Source organism: Phoca vitulina, unplaced genomic scaffold (assembly GCF_004348235.1).
Source record: "Phoca vitulina isolate PV1807 unplaced genomic scaffold, GSC_HSeal_1.0 scaffold5, whole genome shotgun sequence".
Classification (NCBI taxonomy): Eukaryota; Metazoa; Chordata; class Mammalia; order Carnivora; family Phocidae; genus Phoca; species Phoca vitulina.
In genome coordinates this window covers 8,798,291-8,815,988 of record NW_022589708.1, presented here as the reverse complement: position 1 = coordinate 8,815,988, position 17,698 = coordinate 8,798,291, and positions in this window count along the sequence as shown.

Genomic DNA, 17,698 nt, shown 5'->3' with positions numbered 1-17,698 from the left:
AGCCCAATTTTTTTTTTTTTTTTTTTTGGTGAAGAAATCGTATTTATTTAATTAATTTATTTAAAGATTTATTTATTTATTTTAGAGAGAGAGAGAGAGCAAGAGCATAAGTGGGGGAGGGGCAGAAGGACAAGGAGAGAGAGAATCTCAAGCAGACTCCCCGCAGAGTGCAGAGCCCAACACAGGGCTTGATCTCACGAACCTGAGATCATGACCTAGGCTGAAATCAAGAGTCAGAAGCTTAACTGACTGAGCCACCTAGGTGCCCCTGGAGAGTGGTATTTAGCAGTCAGGATCTGGGTGCCAAGTGGGCTCATTACTGCTGGAATCTTACTCCTTGTGAGCTATCTCAATGGTTAGAACTAGGGAATGCATATGTACACACACACATGCACACACACACACATGCACACACACACACATGCACACACACACACACATACATACACACACACACATCCCTATACATTTTCATCTATATTGTAAAATCCAACTTTATATATGGAAAACATGAATTAACATGAATATTTCCACTTCCAATCCCACACTTAGTGTTCATTTTAGTTTTCTCCCTTTGTGTGTTTGTAATCCCCTTCTCAAACAGTGAGAAACCTGGCTCCCCTTACTCTTACTACATCAATGTTTTGATTGATCCCTCAGTATGAAATGATCTCTATCACCACTGTAGTTTCCTTCCCCCTGCCCCACTCCCACATCTGTGCTAACTTAACCCTCCTGGGTAAGCACTCTCCTGACCCTGCTGGGGCTCGGACAGTTCACTTCAGGCTACTGAGGTCCTGTCTCATCCCCATCTTTGTAGTTTCTCACCTTGCTCTGCTCCAGTTAATGACTTCAGGAATGAACTGCTTGGGAAGCGAAGGGGAAGAGAAAAAACAATTAGGCTGATGGAGAGCTGGAGGGAATGGAGGAATGGTCATGATAGGAATAGGAAAATCTTACCATGATGGTGCTTATATGGAAGAGTGCAGTGCTGACCTCCACTGCAGTGAAGCCCACAGATGAAGATCCAGAAGAGACTTGCTAATAGTAGTAGCATTTTGAATAGCAATATTCAAAACAAATGCAAATATTATGTCCTAGGCTTTAAAGAAGAGATACATTAGACTAACCATTTGTCAAACAGAATTAGGATATTGCCCAAATTCAAATACAGGGCAAAAGTCATGAGGTTTTTGGCTGTATTCCAACCCCTGATGACTGCCTGTCGGGTCAGAAATGCAGTGTAGGGTCATCTTGTGTTCCCCCAGTGGCCCCAGAGAGATCCCACCTTTGATCTGGATTCTCTCCTATTTCTTCTCCCAATCCTATTAAACACAGATCAAAAAGAACACTAGCACATCATCGAAGGGTTGAAAGCTAAGCTATTTTGCCAGGTGGTTTTCAAAGGTAAACACTCTTCAGATTTCAGGAAACTGATTTTTTTTTCTGTAAATGCTTCTTGAGGTAAATAGTTTCCAGAAATGGAGGTGGGGGAATGGCATTGATCAGGGAGGTGGGAAGTGTTTTTCCCTTCAAGGTTTCTATCATCTCTTTGGCTTTTGTCCCATATCTTGCCTGAATGGCCTGTTGGCTTATCGACTCTTGGCTGGTATAATTTGCATACATTTTCAGGTACCTCATTAAGCATTTCTGGGCTGCTGACATCCTTTGTCAATACATGACACTTTTATTATTGAGTACCCACAGAGAATTTAGTAATGTTTTAGAGGATTGGTTTAGTGTTGGAAATGCTGCCACAGTCTCCTTATCTGATAAAAAAGGAGTGTGTGCAAGGATAGAGAGTGCGCTGGGAATGAGAGATGGTTTACATGATTCTTCATGCTCATTCTGGAATAAGGGCCCAATTTAAGCATACAATATGGGTCTTTATTACCTGGAGCTTGGCACACTGAAAAAGAAACAGCACTGTGTGTGTGTATGAGAGAGAGAGAGGGAGAGAGAGAGATGGGGGAGGGAGAGAGATTGTCAGTTTGTGGTTTGCCAATAGAGTTAACTTCAGAGCACTTCACTGTACTCATATATTCTTATTTTCACTCCCAAACATCTGTCCATTTTTGTTTTGTTCTCTTTATCTCACCTTAAATTAAGAAAAAGCAGGAGAGTTTGAGATAATTAATTTTCAGTTAATGTCTACATCTTGAAACATATTCCACTATTCTCTGGCTGTCTAATGATTAGATTTCAGTAATTACATTGAGGCATTTTGAGCCAGAGATAGAAGTTAGCTGAGTGTTTTGTCCCAGGCTGTCTGCATCACTCTGCGTCTTCTTCAATATATTCTAACTGCAGTCACATTCCTCTAATGGTAACTCACAGAAAACCAATAATATCCTTAATAAAAGGGTTAATAATATTTCCTTCTCCTCTGGGGCCCTGAGATTTTGCTGAATCTTTTTCCAAGACTGAGGAAATCCTATTAATGGCAAAGTAAAAGTAGAGTACGCTGTGCCTATCAGTGCTCACCGTGTCTCTGGTCATGGGTGATGGTCAGTACCATGTTTCCTCCTGGACCCCATCTGAGTGCCATTGGAAATCTATTCCCATCAAACCCTGGATATGACCAAAGGACAGATGTCCCTGTCAAGGCTGCCTGATGAAGAACTGAATCCAACCTGTAATTTTTCCAGGCTGCCAAACATTCCTGGGGTTCAGTTCACAGGCAGATATTTTTTCCTCTGTTGAATTAAAATTGGGAGTAGGGGCAGGCAAATTAAAGCCACTAAGTAAGTGCAGGATTTCGCTACAAGTATAACTTCATAGGTAAGATACCTTACTCCATCCCTGCCCAGAAAAGATAAAGGGCAATAACTGGGCAAGGGAGGAGTTGTATCTTTCCAAAATGTTTTAGGAATAAATAAAACATATACTTTACTCCCATGATTTGCCCTGTCTTTTACTGCCCTCCAACAGTGCTTCTTAAACTTCCATGTGCACACAAATTACCTGGGGTCTTGTTAAACTGCAACTTCTTATCCATGAAGTCAGGGATGAGGCCCAGGATTCTGCATTTCTAACAAACTCCTAGATGATGCTGGTGTTATGGGCCATGCTTGGAGTAGAAGAACTAGGGCAGGGGTTCTCAAAGCATAGTCTTGGACCAGCAGCATCAGCATCAGCTAAAAATGTATTAGAAATGGAAATTCTGGGACCCTAGCTCAGACTGACTACAATAGGTGGAATGGATCACCAAAGATGTCCTCTAATCCATGGATCCTGTGAGTGTATCATATACAAGAGGAACTTTGCAGGTGCAATTGAGGTTTGTGAACTTTTTTTTTTTTAAAGATTTTATTTATTTGACAGAGAGAGACACAGCGAGAGAGGGAACACAAGCAGGGGTAGTGGGAGAGGGAGAAGCAGGCTTCCCGCCGAGCAGGGAGCCTGATGTGGGGCTCGATCCCAGAACCCTGGGATCATGACCTGAGCTGAAGGCAGATGCTTAACGACTGAGCCACCCAGGCGCCCCGAGGTTTGTGAACTTTTAAGATAGGGAGATTATTCTGGATTATCCACTGGGCCCAGTCTAATCACAATGAGTCCTTAAAATTAGAGAGCTTTCTCTGGCTGAAGTCAGAGAGATTCAGTAGAAGGGAAAGTTAGAGAGGTTCAGAGTGTGAGAGGGACTTGCCTTGCTGGAGGGGGGCTGTGAGGAAAGCACGGGAAGGGATGTAGGCAGCCTCTAGAGGCAAGCTTGGCCCTTGACTGACTGCTAGCAAGGCCCTGAGGACCTCAGTCCTACCACCACAAGGAACTGAATTTGGCCCATAACCTGAATGACCTTTGCAGCAGATTCTTTCCCGAGGCTCCAAGAAAGAATTTAGTCCTGCCAGGACCTCAATTTCAGCCCCCAGAGACCCTAAGCAGGGGACCCACTTGAGCTGTGCCGACTCATAAATCTGTGACTAACAAACTTGTGTTTTAAAGTCACTAGTTTTGTGGTAATTTGTTACAGTGGCAATAGGAAACAAATACCTTGACCAAATCAGGAATTCTGAGCATAGGGCCCAACAATCTGTTTTAACAAGCTCTGCAGGTCATTCTGATGCATGCACTAGAAAGAGCATGCTTTAGAGCATGTAGAAAACCCAACCTAAATGGCTGCATCGTTGGCCAGTCTTCCGAACATCCCTGATCTTGTTTCCTTATTTGTAAAATGGGGTTAACAAAACAAAGTGTTGATGTGAGAACTTTGTTCAGAATTTCTGGTAGAATATTTAACAGTTCTTATTATAGTAGGTCCTCAGATGTTACCTTCTTTCCTTCCTTCCATTTCCTTCCATGGACACACTAAATGCAAACAGTATTGATGATTCTGATGTCAGCTTTCTGAGGCTTAGGGCTTGGAACTTGACCTTGATTGTCACTGTGTAAATAGGAGCTGGAAAGGAAAACCAGAATCACAGGAAGGAGATGCAGGTCTAATTTATAAGCAATTGCCTTGCTCAGCTTAATTGCTACTCTTCAAAAAGAGAACAATGAATATGCTTCCCTTGTTTTTAGAAAAAATTCAGCACTGTTCAAATCTCGATATAGAACATTTGGTTCTAAATGTGACCTTTTGATCATAGCAAGAGTGTAAGTCAGTTCTTTACATCATGCAGTCTTTGCTGTGGGACCACACAGATAAAACACGTTTACATTTTGTACATTCTTAAGAATGCAGTGTACTAATTCTAATTTCCCAGCCTACTGGAATGCTCTAATGCTCATTAATTTAAAAAAACTTCAAGTGTATTTTCTTTTCAAGTGTATTTGTGTCCACCTCTGAGCTGAAAATATTTGCTAATTCTTTGTCCTTTATCCACTCTGTATGGTGAGCTGCTTCTTCGGATGATTACATATTCTTCTCCTCCATGATCGCTACAGCCTTTCCTTTCTGACCATCAATCACTGTGTGATGAAATTTGTTGATTGGGTTTATTTTGCAAATGATGCAGTTTGCAAAGTCCCAGGTTCATAGTCATTTTCCATTGCTGTCTAGACGAGACTAAAACTCTCAATCAATCAACACTTCTAGATTAATTTTTCCCTCTCTGTGAAATAAAAAAAAAGGGAGTTAAGAGTTAAATTAGGCTTCCTGGCTTATGTATTTATTAATCAATCAACCTTCCACATAATACTAAATTAATGTTTATGGTACAATATCTGCATACCGATTTCTGTGTCTGCCAGCTTGAAAATAGTGCTGTGCTGAAGCAAGATTCTATCTGCTGTGAACATTTTTATAATGAGCTGCAGCCCTGGAAACATTGAAACCCATTTAAAAAGTGACCTGAATAATCTCTCAGAGAAAATTAAATGGGTGAAAGATCGTGAATAAGAAGTAAATATATATTTAAATAACATCAAGATGGCGTCTTTTCTCTACTGTGCATTTCTTGGTTTTACTACTATAAACTTGCAGCTGGGTAATTTGAGGGAATAGTTGGAGGGATTCTACGACTTACAGATGCTCTTCCTTTAAATATATGGATAGCCTGAATCTCCATCCACATCACATTTCTTATTATTACATGTGTTAAATATTGTTAGTGCCCAGAGAATGATGCTAAATATCCTTTTATAGTTAACTTGTTGCCTTTCTCTAACGATGGGGTGTAGAGTGGAGGTTAATTACCGGAGGTGTGGTCCTCAGACGAGAAGCATTGACATCACCTGGGAACTTGTCAGTACTGCTGGGTCTCAGATTCTAGATCTTCTGAACCAGAATCTGCATTTTAACAAAACCCCGGGGCAATTTGCCTATACATCAAAGTGTGAAAACTGTTGGAGTGAAAAATGGGGGAGGTGGGGTGTGGGCACTGTGAGGGCGTGGAGGATAGAGGTGGTGAAAGACAATATTGGACAGAAATGTGCTTCTCACCTTTTTTGCCATCAGGTAGGGAGAGGTTTGTGAGGAATCCCATGTGTTCTCTCGCCTTTTTATCTTGGCGTTCAGTAGAATGCATGTGTTCAATAATCATGTCGATTTGACAGTGTAGTTTATGATTGTGCACTCACAGAACAAGTCTATATGGCTTGCATTCTTTTCTCTAATATAGTGTCTTCCGAATTTCAGCATGACCTTGAATGAGAAGCAATGTGGGTAGTGGAAAACCCAAAGGTTTTGTGGCTACATAGAACCAGACTTTAACTCTAACCCTGACAATGTTATTGATTGTGTTGATAGTTTCTTTATGTGTGAAACAGGCAAAATAGCCATGCCATCACAGATGGTTTACATGAGATGATGCACAGGAAGCTCCATGTTCAGTGACGAGAACCAAGTAGGAGTCTAACAAGGATGTCTTCTTTTTTTGTACTGATTGTCACTGGTCCAGCCATCCATCCATCCCATCCCCATTATGTGTACATGTGTACACATGTACATGTATATAAATCTGTCTGTATATCCATCCTTCCATCTGTCCATCTATCATCATTTTTTTTTCTTCTACATAACTCTTCTTTTTCTCTTCTATCAGTAATCATTTCCTGTCTTTCCATCAGGCAGGCCACCTCCACTATTTCTACTTTCTTTCCTACCTGGGAAAAGTGAAGACATACAGGCAAGTCAGGTTCTTGGGAAGAAGTGTTCCAAACAGCTGAGTTCACAAAGTATTGCATGCTGTTGTATTAATATTATGTGTGCATTATGTCCATCTTCATGGGCCTCTACCTTCTTCTCTCCTAGAAGATGATTGGCACCTCCCAGAGCTCATCTTATTCCTTCCATCATGTTCTTAGGGATCTTTTGGCCAAATAAAATGGGCATTCGTCTGGATTAGATGTTGGCAGGCATTTTCCCCTCCCAGCCTGCTCCCCATTCCCTACGTACTTCTGTAATAGTTTTGGGTGCTCCCATAAGCAGCAGTGAGGAAGGTGAAGCTTTTCCTGGCATTTAGGTTCTGAACACAACCCAGATAATATCAGACTTCCATTTCTTACTTTACTACTCTGAGGGTGTGAGGAGGAATGAGGGGAGTGCATACCTGTGCTTGTATCCTCTTGAGCCCCTGTGTCTTCAGGTAATCAGTATCAGGATCCTGACATTGAGAGAACAAGATTTTGATACTGAAAGTGATCCTTCAATATGGAACTGGAATTATTCCCCGCTGAGCCAAACTGCTCATTTATCTTGTACGTGACAAAATCTGCTCCAGCATATGGTTTCACCTTTGATAGGAAAAAAAAAGTCATTTTAATTGCTAGTTAAGACTGCTGGGTTACTTTAATTTGCAGGCTCTTTATTAACTGTGATCTATTTCATTTAAAGCAGCAATAAATGAGATTTGGTGATAGCCTCCCAATTATTAAATTTCACAGGCTCTGTTAGAAGACTTGGGGTCACCCTTTGAGACTCTGAGCCATTTCCATTTAAGATCTTAGTGTACTTGAACTGTAGGCAGAGCCTTGATACATAGTAGGTTCTTTTTTTTAAAAAAGATTTTATTTATTTATTTGACAGAGAGAGACACAGTGAGAGAGGGAACACAAGCAGGGGGAGTGGGAAAGGGAGAAGCAGGCTTCCTGCTGAGCAAGGAGCCCGATGTGGGGCTTGATCCCAGAAGCCTGGGATCATGACTTGAGCGGCTTAATGACTGAGCCACCTAGGCGCCCCCGTAGTAGGCTCAGTCATGCTTAATGACTGAGCCACCTAGGCGCCCCCGTAGTAGGTTCTTAATAAATGTTTGAACACTGGAAAAGGAAGATGTGTATATGCTTGTCTCCCATTTCCTTTAAGACTCTTGTTCCCATACATTGTGAGTAGGGCATACTTTCTCCTCATTAAACCTCTCAAATCGAGACGTATGTGGCAGCAGTTGTTTCAAATATCTGCTTCAGGTATTGAAAACTCTAGATTTGCTTATAGTGAGTTAATCCAGCCAATTTCCTTACTCTGGTTTTACTTAGATGAAGGCAAGCAGGAGCAGTAGGCACTTCAAATAGTATGCCAATTGTGAGAGGGAGCCTGAATGACAGCTTTTAGCCTGTGGGATGGAAGTTCTATTAAACTATCTTAGAAAAGAGACAGCATATTTTGATGAAAAGAATGTAATACTAGAATCCTTGAGACCTGCGTTCTTGTCCCAGTTCTATCGCTCAGTGAATTGTGACCTTGAGCAAGTTGCTTCTCATTCTAGGTCTCAGTTATTTCATTTGCCAAATGTGAGGCTGGAGATGAAAATCTTGTTCAGGTTCTAAGCTCTGTCACTGCCATTCATATCCCACTCAGGTATCAGAACCTGGATTCTCATTTGGTTTTATTTCTAACTTGCTGTTTAACTCAGGCCAGGTGGTCTTGGTCTTCATTTCTCTGCATGTCACTATAGTTTTGCAAGGGATATCCTGGGTTTTAGCCTGTAAGTAGTTAGTTGGACACCTTTTTAGAGAAATGATAAGAATCTTAAAGGTGGTATATCCATATGTCACTGAGGTCACCAAAAGAGACAGAAGGCACCCCACCTCCTTGGTATGATTTGGAGATGTTAGCCGAACGTGGGACATTGTGCTGACATGTTTTGACATGTATGTGCCCTTGGGGTCCTGGATGCACCTCAGCCCATCACCTCAAACAAGGACATGGGACTGTCATAGTGTTTAGTTTCTTAGCCTGGTGTCAGTTTCTTAGCCTGGTTTCTTACCCCTTGCTGTCAGTTCTCACTTCTTATACTGTTGGTTACCAGGGGAAGGCTGGTAGTTAAACTTGAAATCCGTGACCCTAAATTTGTACATCACATTAAGCCTGCAGTTCTCCCTTGAGGGTGACTTCATTTCTTCCTCTTGAGAGTAAAGTGCATGGGCTTATTGACAACAATTTCCTTTGTAACTGACTTATTTGGTTGATGGAAGTGACTTGAAGGTCTAGAGTTGCCAGACATCAAAGTAGAAGTTGGGGAGGTGGGGTTTTTATATATGACTGCATGCAAATATACAATCAGTAATATATCATGCTCAGTATCAAAAAGTACCCTATTTTAAAAATCTTTTAAATTCTTTAGAGCACTTAGCACAGTGTCTTCATATGTAGTGGACAGCTAATAAATTTTGTGAAAATGCAATCTGCACTTGATCATGTGGATTATAGATCCCAACTCACATATATCTGATGGTCATTTATGTTTCTACGCTATTACGAAGGGAGATATATTATGTCCTGAGACTCCTCCAGCCTCCCTGTGTTGTGGATACAAATGAGAGCACTTTAATGTGAACATGGACCCAAATTTCACTTGTCCCAAGATGCTCACACAGGACTTTGAATACTTCAGAAATTCCCCAGATGTGCTTATAGGCGTGCCTATTGCTGCCAAATGGTAACTTGACCCCTCCACTTTAACAAGGCAGCCTTTGGGCTTTGCTATATTTGCAGATTGGAGTTCTGCGGTGATGGGAGCTACATTGCATTTTATGTGAAGTAGAGAATGACAGTTGTCCTTTGGCTTGTGGATCATTTCTCCCCCATCTTTATCATCATCATCATCATCATCATCATCATCATCATCATCATCATTTCTGAGAGGAGGAAGAGGGGTATTTTCCTAAGCAGTGTGGTTTTAGTGAAACAGCTTTTTTCCATTCATTCCTTCCCCCCCAACAGTGCCTTCTTTCTGCAGGCCTCAGTCCAACTGAGAAGATTCCGATGCTGAGGCTTTCCTTCAGGTCATGTTCATTCTGCCTGCCTCCTCTTCTCTTTGGTGAGGTTTCTAAGAGGCAGTACCCTAGTGGCTCTTCCAAATAAGCTCCTGATGGGCTCACCATACCAGTTCACTGAACATGCCCAGACACATTTGTCTATTACCTTAGGTTCCGCCTGGGACCCAAAATATATGGAGTATTGAGCATGCTGGATATTGTACCCTTCATGTAGGAACCATCTAGTAGGTGACCTAGCCATGATATGAGTAGCCTTTGATGATGCAGGCTTTGAAGGACGGTTTGTGTAGTATGTAGACTTTTATTTAACCTTTGCTGTTATTATGTCATGGTGCCTGCCTTTTGGTGAGTTCCTGCTTTTAAAACTCCTTTATCAATAGATGGGGAGAAACAGGGAGAGAAAGCAGCTTAAATAACATTTTAACAGACTTATAGTGAAGGAAGAGGGTAAAATGATTACATGAAATGAAATGTTTGAAATCAGTGGCAGATCTCAATTACCGATTGATCCCTGGTTTCCCTTGAGCACAGGGCTAACAGCAGATGCAATATGTATGAGCTTGTGTGTCCACATACACACCAGTTGCCAAGTAGAGCATGTTCTTTTCATTCCACCTGGAATATGGTGGAAAGATCAAAGACCAACTCTTGTTGTTTCTTCATTCCTCAATAGCTGCTGAGAAACTGTCTCTGTTATGTTTGCATTTTGTAGAATAGACGTAAAATTTCAAAAGAAAAGCCAAAATATTAGTGGAAAGATCTATGTGAATGTGTGTGTGTGTGTGTGTGTTCTGTTTTCCATGGCTATCATCTGCTTTGCAAAGATGTTCTTAAAAGATACTGACAAATCCAAGGCAATACCCATGATACACTTAGGCATGTAGCCTTGAGTCCTACTCAGAATGACCTTCTCAAATCCAATAAACAGTAGCTCTATGACTGTTTTATTACATGCCGTGATGCTCACAGTCGTAAGTGGTTACCTTGAACTTCGGCCCCTTTTTGGTTTTCGAAGTAATGATTCAATGAACTTGAAGTGACATCTATATGAGGAAGACTGCTCTAACCTGCTCTTGAATGATTTACCTTTGTACAGTGTCCTGAATAGGAGTAAAAACTTATTCCACAAAATGGATATATTTCTGTTTTAACTAGTAGAGAGTAAAGGGGCGGGTAGAAGAATAAAATTCAGAGGAATCATATTTCAAATAAACGTGTTTTTGTTCTCATGAAAACACTAGGTTATTTTGTGATGGTAAGATGGCTCCCTAAAGACACCACCCTGAAAACATGGGATTTTTATGGAGCTTTATCAATCAATCAGCCAACCAGCTAATCAGTTAAGCAATCAGAACGTGTGTTTGAGTAGCTATTATATACCTAAGATTGTTAGATTTTATTGATGAATGAATACATTTATTTATCTGACAAATATTTAGTGACATCTTTCTTTGTTTTGATAAGACATAAGCTAGGTATTGCCAACACAACAGGGCACAAACATTACCCTCAAGAAGCTCCTAGTTTATCAAAACCATGCATGCATGGCTTAAATACTATATTATAAGTGTAGCAATATAAATATTCTTAGGGTATTGTGAAATTCATTCATTCACTCATTCACTCACTCATTCAACATCTGCAGTATTCTAGCCATTGTTCTAGCATCTAGAAAAAAATGGTAAACAAGACAGAACTAGCAACTGCCCTCATAGAACTTACATTTTCATGTGAGAGAAAGGTATGGAAGGAAGGAAGGAAGGAAGGAAAGAAGGAAGGAAAGAAGGAAGAAAGGTAGATATGCATTAAATAAATAAATAAATGCATTTAAATAATGCATGAATGGATGAATGAATATCACAAAACTGTGATAGGTACTATGAAGGAAATCATGAGGATTTATGATAATTTATAGGAAAGGTCCCTACAGGTCCTTAGAGGTACTTATACAATGAGGCAAATAACTTTGCTTTGAGCAGTCAAGTATCCATATGCCAGGTAATGTGTTCAGCTATGAGCAGGACCACAAAATCTCAAGGAACACTAAGGCCCATTGAAATCTCTAGGTATGACTGCACACAACTGAAATGTATAGTGGGAAGGGTGCTAGGAATCAGTTGATCTGGTCTTCAGTGGTGACTTAATGACATCTTTTGATTTAACATTTAACATCTCTGGGTTTCAGTTTTCTCACTCATAGACTAAAAGAGTTGGATCGGGTCATCTGTAAAGCCCTATCTAACTGTACATTTCAACATTCCCAGTAGGATAAATAATTCCCCACTTCTCTACATAAGTTTCTACATAAAGATGAAATATGCACATGTGCTTGGTAAAGCTTAGCACACTATACAGTGTAATTGCTGAAAGAATAAGGCTAGACGGATTCATATGCATGTGCTCAGACATATAACATAGGATTTGGAAGCACGCATAGTTCACCAAAGCTACGCCTGCTCCAAAGACCATGTCCTTTACATGAGTCATAGGTCTGTCCATTTTTTAAAGGTTTGATGAAGGAACCACCTGTGTTCCTCTCACATTTATGCATTTACCCGAATTGGAAAAGATAACTATGGATGTCCCAGGGCGGGAGTAGAAAGAACAGAAGTCATGAACGAGGATTCAAGGTGTGGTGAGTTGAGCACTGGAGCAGGAATTCAAATCCTTAGTTTCCAGTCTAGGTTTTGCCACTCTCCAGCCTTCACTCAATGGGCAGGGTACTAAATCTTTCACCAGTACCATCTGCATGTAGGTGAGGTAGGAGTTGCCCTGAATTAGCGGTGTTCCAACTTCATATTTAGCATTAGATACTCTTTCCAGTCAGGTCATGCATGAAACCTCAGCATGCCCAACAGATAGAAGTGAAGTCACACCGGTTGAGGGAGGCATTGAAGACCTGTCGCCCCCCCAGCTGGGCCTTTTACTCTCATTCCTAAAGCAGCTGTGAGGCAGGAAGCCAGGGCTTCTGGAAATTCAGTTTGGAAGCCACTGGCCTAAAGGATGTCTGTGTTGCATTGATGACAATCTGGCAATTTCGTGCCTGGTCGTCTGAAGCCCTCACTGTTGCCAACTCACACACTAACGTTTCCCTTGTTTGTACTAACTTACTAAATAAAAGGGCATGGGTGCGTAGAACAGTATTTCTTGAATGGCTTCCGAGCTCTGGTGGCTTTTGTGTGTTGACCACAGTTCTCCACCTCACGCCTTTGGTGTTCTGGCCACTTCTCTAAGTGAAAGCTGGCTGGCATTTAAGGCAATCTGGAGGGTTAATTATGGTCCACGCCAGTGATTTAATCTTGCATTAGGTAAAGATGCCGTACAGACTGTGGGACACTTGACTTATGCAAATATGACCTTACACAGATTGTTCTAGGAGGCCCATAATGACATCTTTGGGATGGAAATTTTCGTTCTGCCGTGTGCGGCGGATGGTTGCAAAGCCAGGGTGCCGGGCAGGCGGCAGCCAGCACGAGGTGAGGGCCTTTTGACTGGACTTACCTGTTGTTCTGTTTTCCCCATGGATTTTTGCTAGGGCTGCATGTGTCCCTTCAGTATCATTTGTATTATTACCTCTTTTATGACATTCTGTGATTGAATAGAAACCAAGCAATAGCAAGGGGTCCATTAGGAGGAAAAAAATGAAAGTTTAAAGAGGCTGAAAAGTGCCAAAGCCTTTATTCCATTGTGTGGGGATTTCCTTTGGCTGCCTCAACAATGAAAATTATTTTGCCTGAAAACACATGCATAAAAGTGCACATAAAATTCTCTACACGTGGTATAATGCTTAAAAGGCTAGGTCCCGGAGCTAGACAGATGGGACTCTGAATTTTGTCTCTTCTTAGTTTTGTGACCTTTGTCAAATGGCTTAGTGTCTCCCAGCCTCAGTTTCTCATCTGTAAAATGGGTGTGATGACACCAGCACTTTATCAGATTGTCTTAGAGATTAAACGAGATAGTATGTGTAAAGTGCTTCCCTTCCTACCTGGTACTTACAAAGTCCTACAATTCACTATTAAATTCCATTTTTCATCCACATTATTGGTAACATTCCATTTCACAGAGAGCTCCTGCTTTGGTGTTACCATGGAGTTTTGTGTTTTTTTTTCTTGAGTACTTACAAAGGCATCTAAGTGGAAAAATTAGTACTAATGCAGATGAAGGATGAAATTTAAAAAGGTATGGGATATATTCAAATGACAAAACAAAGAATTGTAAACTGATGTAAAGGGAAGGTGCAAGCTTTTTAATGCGATGCTGTGGTCAGACGTGTGGTTCAATAAGTTTAAAATTTGTACCAATATTCAAAATGTAAAAATGAGAGGTTCGGAAGGCTAGCATCGTGATAAAAGCAACAAAAATTATTCCAAAATGTTGTGAATAATTATAAGGAGACAAGGGTATTGTGCATAGCAAATTTTTATTGTGAATAAAATTGGACTCTTTTAGGGAGTGATGTCAAAAGAATGTTTTAAAGGCAGGAAAAACATTGTCAGGAATAAAGACCACAAAAGCTAGTCATGCCTTTTTTTCTTTTTCTTTAAGGCTTAACATGTTAGCTAAAGCTAATGCAAGAACTTGCTTATCATTGAGAACCAGCACATGTACTTAAAGGCCTTGATGAAGCAGCATATGGATCAGCATTTGAGCCAAATGTGCATTGTAGGACAGCCTGGGAGTAGAACCAGTGTGAACAGGGGGTGTGGGTGTGGGCCAATGTGATTGAACCCAGGACAGGGCTGGAAGATGATGTTTTTATCGTTTGAGTCTTTGGCACGGGAATAACCATCAGTCCTAATGGCTTAGTGTTGCCTGAGGCTCTCTTTCCATTATGTGAGTTTGTATTTTTCATTTTCCTGACTTTCAGATGCTTATAGGTTCTCCCAAACTGACTGATTACATTCCTGTTCGGCGCATACTTCCTTGGAGTACACCTGGATCCTTTTGAGAGATACTTTACTTAGGTTACTAAAATCAAAGTTTTATTTATTTACATTTTGCCGAAATAACTCACTTTTGTCTAAAGGTTGGGCCGGCAGGGCCTCCCAACTTGTAAGTTGACACTGCTTGGCCAGGTGAACCGTGCACCTGCCTGACTCTGATCACCTGGGACTTCAGTCCCTCTGCCTTGCCCAGGGCCTAGAACAGAGAAGGCACTCAACACATACTCTTCAGGTGAATGGGAAAAAGGACTATGATCAAACATATGTCTTTTCCAATAAAATCCATTCATGGCTAAATGCTGCAGAGTGAGAAGTGAGACATGTGGCAACAATGGCAACCACATCTGTTGACAGCTCACTGCGTGTCCCGCACAGCACTAAGCTTTCTATTCATGTAATTCCCACGGTGACCATAGCAGGTAGGCATGGCGATATTCATTTTATAGATGGGTAACAGTATTTTAAAATTTGGAGAACTGCCAGAAAGATAACATTGTTTTTGCAATCGAGTTCACGCATTGGAGGTTCCAGAATGGGTTTGGTAACTGTCATTATGCTTCCTTCCTTGCCCCTGGTTCTGAAGGACATAGGATAGATTGCCATAGTCACTACCTGGGTGGGCTTTTCTCTCAGAACTTAGGTCTATTTGGCCACTAATTCCTGGCCTTCCTCTGGATGACATGGTTATTTTAGGTATTTCTATATTTGAAATTACAAACTGGTAGCTGTTTTTCAAAACGAATTTAGTTTATCCGGACACTTTTCTCATGAAAATGTTCTCATAAGCATGTTTCCTTATTCAATTTCAACCATTCCACACTGATGTACTACTGAACTTGGATGAATCAACTGTTCTCTTGGCGTAAGAATTTTGCCTCTTGTTCCTTAGCAATGCCCCTGAGCACCTCCTGACCCATACATGGCCAAAATGCATCCTGGCATCCTGGAATGATGCTCAGAGGCAGGGAGGAAAGACTATTCTAGAATAGTTTCAGTGGGAATATCTCTTTCTCTCTTATCTTCTCTCTCTAGGTTATATATCTGGGAGCACCAGTCCCATTAGTAATAAAAATTCAATCACACTGAAAACAATTGTGGTCAGAATAACTCTAAGGAACAATCCTTCAAGAAATGCCATTGCCTGTCAAAGCACAGAGTCTACTAACAGGGCAGTCATCTACTCCTAAAGTATTCGAGTCTACCTTTTATCTTCTGGCCATATGTAAATAGAAAGTCCTTTCCTCTTAATTTTAGATCAGAAATTGTTATTTAAAGTTAGTTAAAAAAAGTAAGCTCAAGCTCATTTGCTGTCATTAATTTCATGCAGATTTTTAGTGCTTTATGAAAATTGCTCTGAACAATGGGCCTGTGAAGGAAATTCAGGAACAGATGTCTGGATAAGTTCAGAGACATTAGGTTTCTAGAAAACATGTTTCAAACAGTTGGCTCAAGCATAGGCACACCTTTTAATTACACTGAACTTATGATGGGTCAACATTTCAGGGTTTATCTGAATTGTGTGTTAACCTTGAGCACTGTCATCACGCTAAGGGCGATCACTGACCTTGAAAGAAGAGAGTTAATCATGAAAAGCAATTCAGCAATTGGCCGTGTCACTAAATAACTGAGAAGGGGCGGAGAGAGAGAGACAGAGAGAGAGACAGAGAGAGACAGAGACAAAGAGAAATAGTATCGTTTAAAAATGTGAAGCTAATGATTTGTGTAAATAGTCCCTGTGCTTTATTTCTTTCAAAGGTGGTATGGGCATGTGCTGAGCCATCCATATTTTCCTTTCAGCTTTCCATGGGCTTATTTAGGAACTCTGTGGCTGTATCTTTGTGTGGGGTAAACTGACTTGTGTGGGGATGGAAGTTGCCAATATTGTGCCTCCTGCCCACTAGAGAGGAAATGCGTGTAGAATTGACTTAGCTCTATTTCATTGGGCTTGGGCTCCAGAGAAGTGTGTGTTGGTTCCCTCGCAACTGGGGATCTCAACTGTATGTAGCAACTCACGATATGACTTCTCCTGTGTTTTTTTTTTTTTTTTAATCCTTAAAAAACCCAAAACTTCCTTTCTTAGTTCCTCTAGAATGGGGAAATTATCCGTAATGTAGAAAGAAAGTTCTTCAAGACACAAAATGATGTTTTTCATCCTTCTCCCAGTACCGAGAAGTACTCCTTGTTGTTAAAACGGTGTGTTCTGCAAATGGACCTTACTGATGTATAAAGTCCCAGGTCTCTGGAAAATACATCTCCCAGTATGTGCTGGGGTGGGAGGGCAGGCCATGGAGGCCACCGGCACGCCAGGTGTGGTTCGCCTCCCCATGTGCCGTCCGGTCTCTGTTCCTCTGTCCGCAGCAAGTGCCCGTGAGAGTGCTCTCCATCCCCACCTCACCTCTGACATGGCATCTGTGAAGAGGGACTTGTAAGAATTCCTGCCAAGTAAGCTACAGAATGTAAAGTGGTGTATGAATATGTAATAGCAGCCATTATCAGTTGATGCCCCTGTCTTTGGAAAGAATCATTTCATTCACTGTCGAGAGAATGAGGGGCAATTTGAAATGGCCTGAGGTAAGTGGCATTTCATATATTGCCAATCAAATTAACCTTGAACCTTTCTCTGCTACTTAGAATTCTTGTTCTTTTTCTTCTTTCTCCATCACTGAAAATTAAGATGATGCGTATAAAACCACTTTTCACTCTACAATATTGCACTCTCTCCTCCCTTCCCTCCCTGGGGAGGAGAGAGATGAACAGTTCTGTGTGTCAATCAAACTGATGGAGACCTAGAGTGGGGAAAATGGGGCTGTCACTGAGTCTGGGAGAGCCTATGCTATGTCTCATCCTCCGCTTTTCTCCTAAGCATCAGATCTGCAGACACCACTGATCTGAGCTGGGACGTGTGATCCTAGATCACAGCTGCCTGAACAAGCACAGAATTCTATAGGAGCGTGGATCCGGGGCTGTTCGTCTTCTGATTCTCACACATGGTTTGCATCTGTGATGGAGAGGGGTCTTTCTGGAGCTCCCGGCTGATTTTCTCTGAGCAGAAAGCAGCCATTGTGTGAACGAATGTATGCAATAGTAGGCTATTCAAT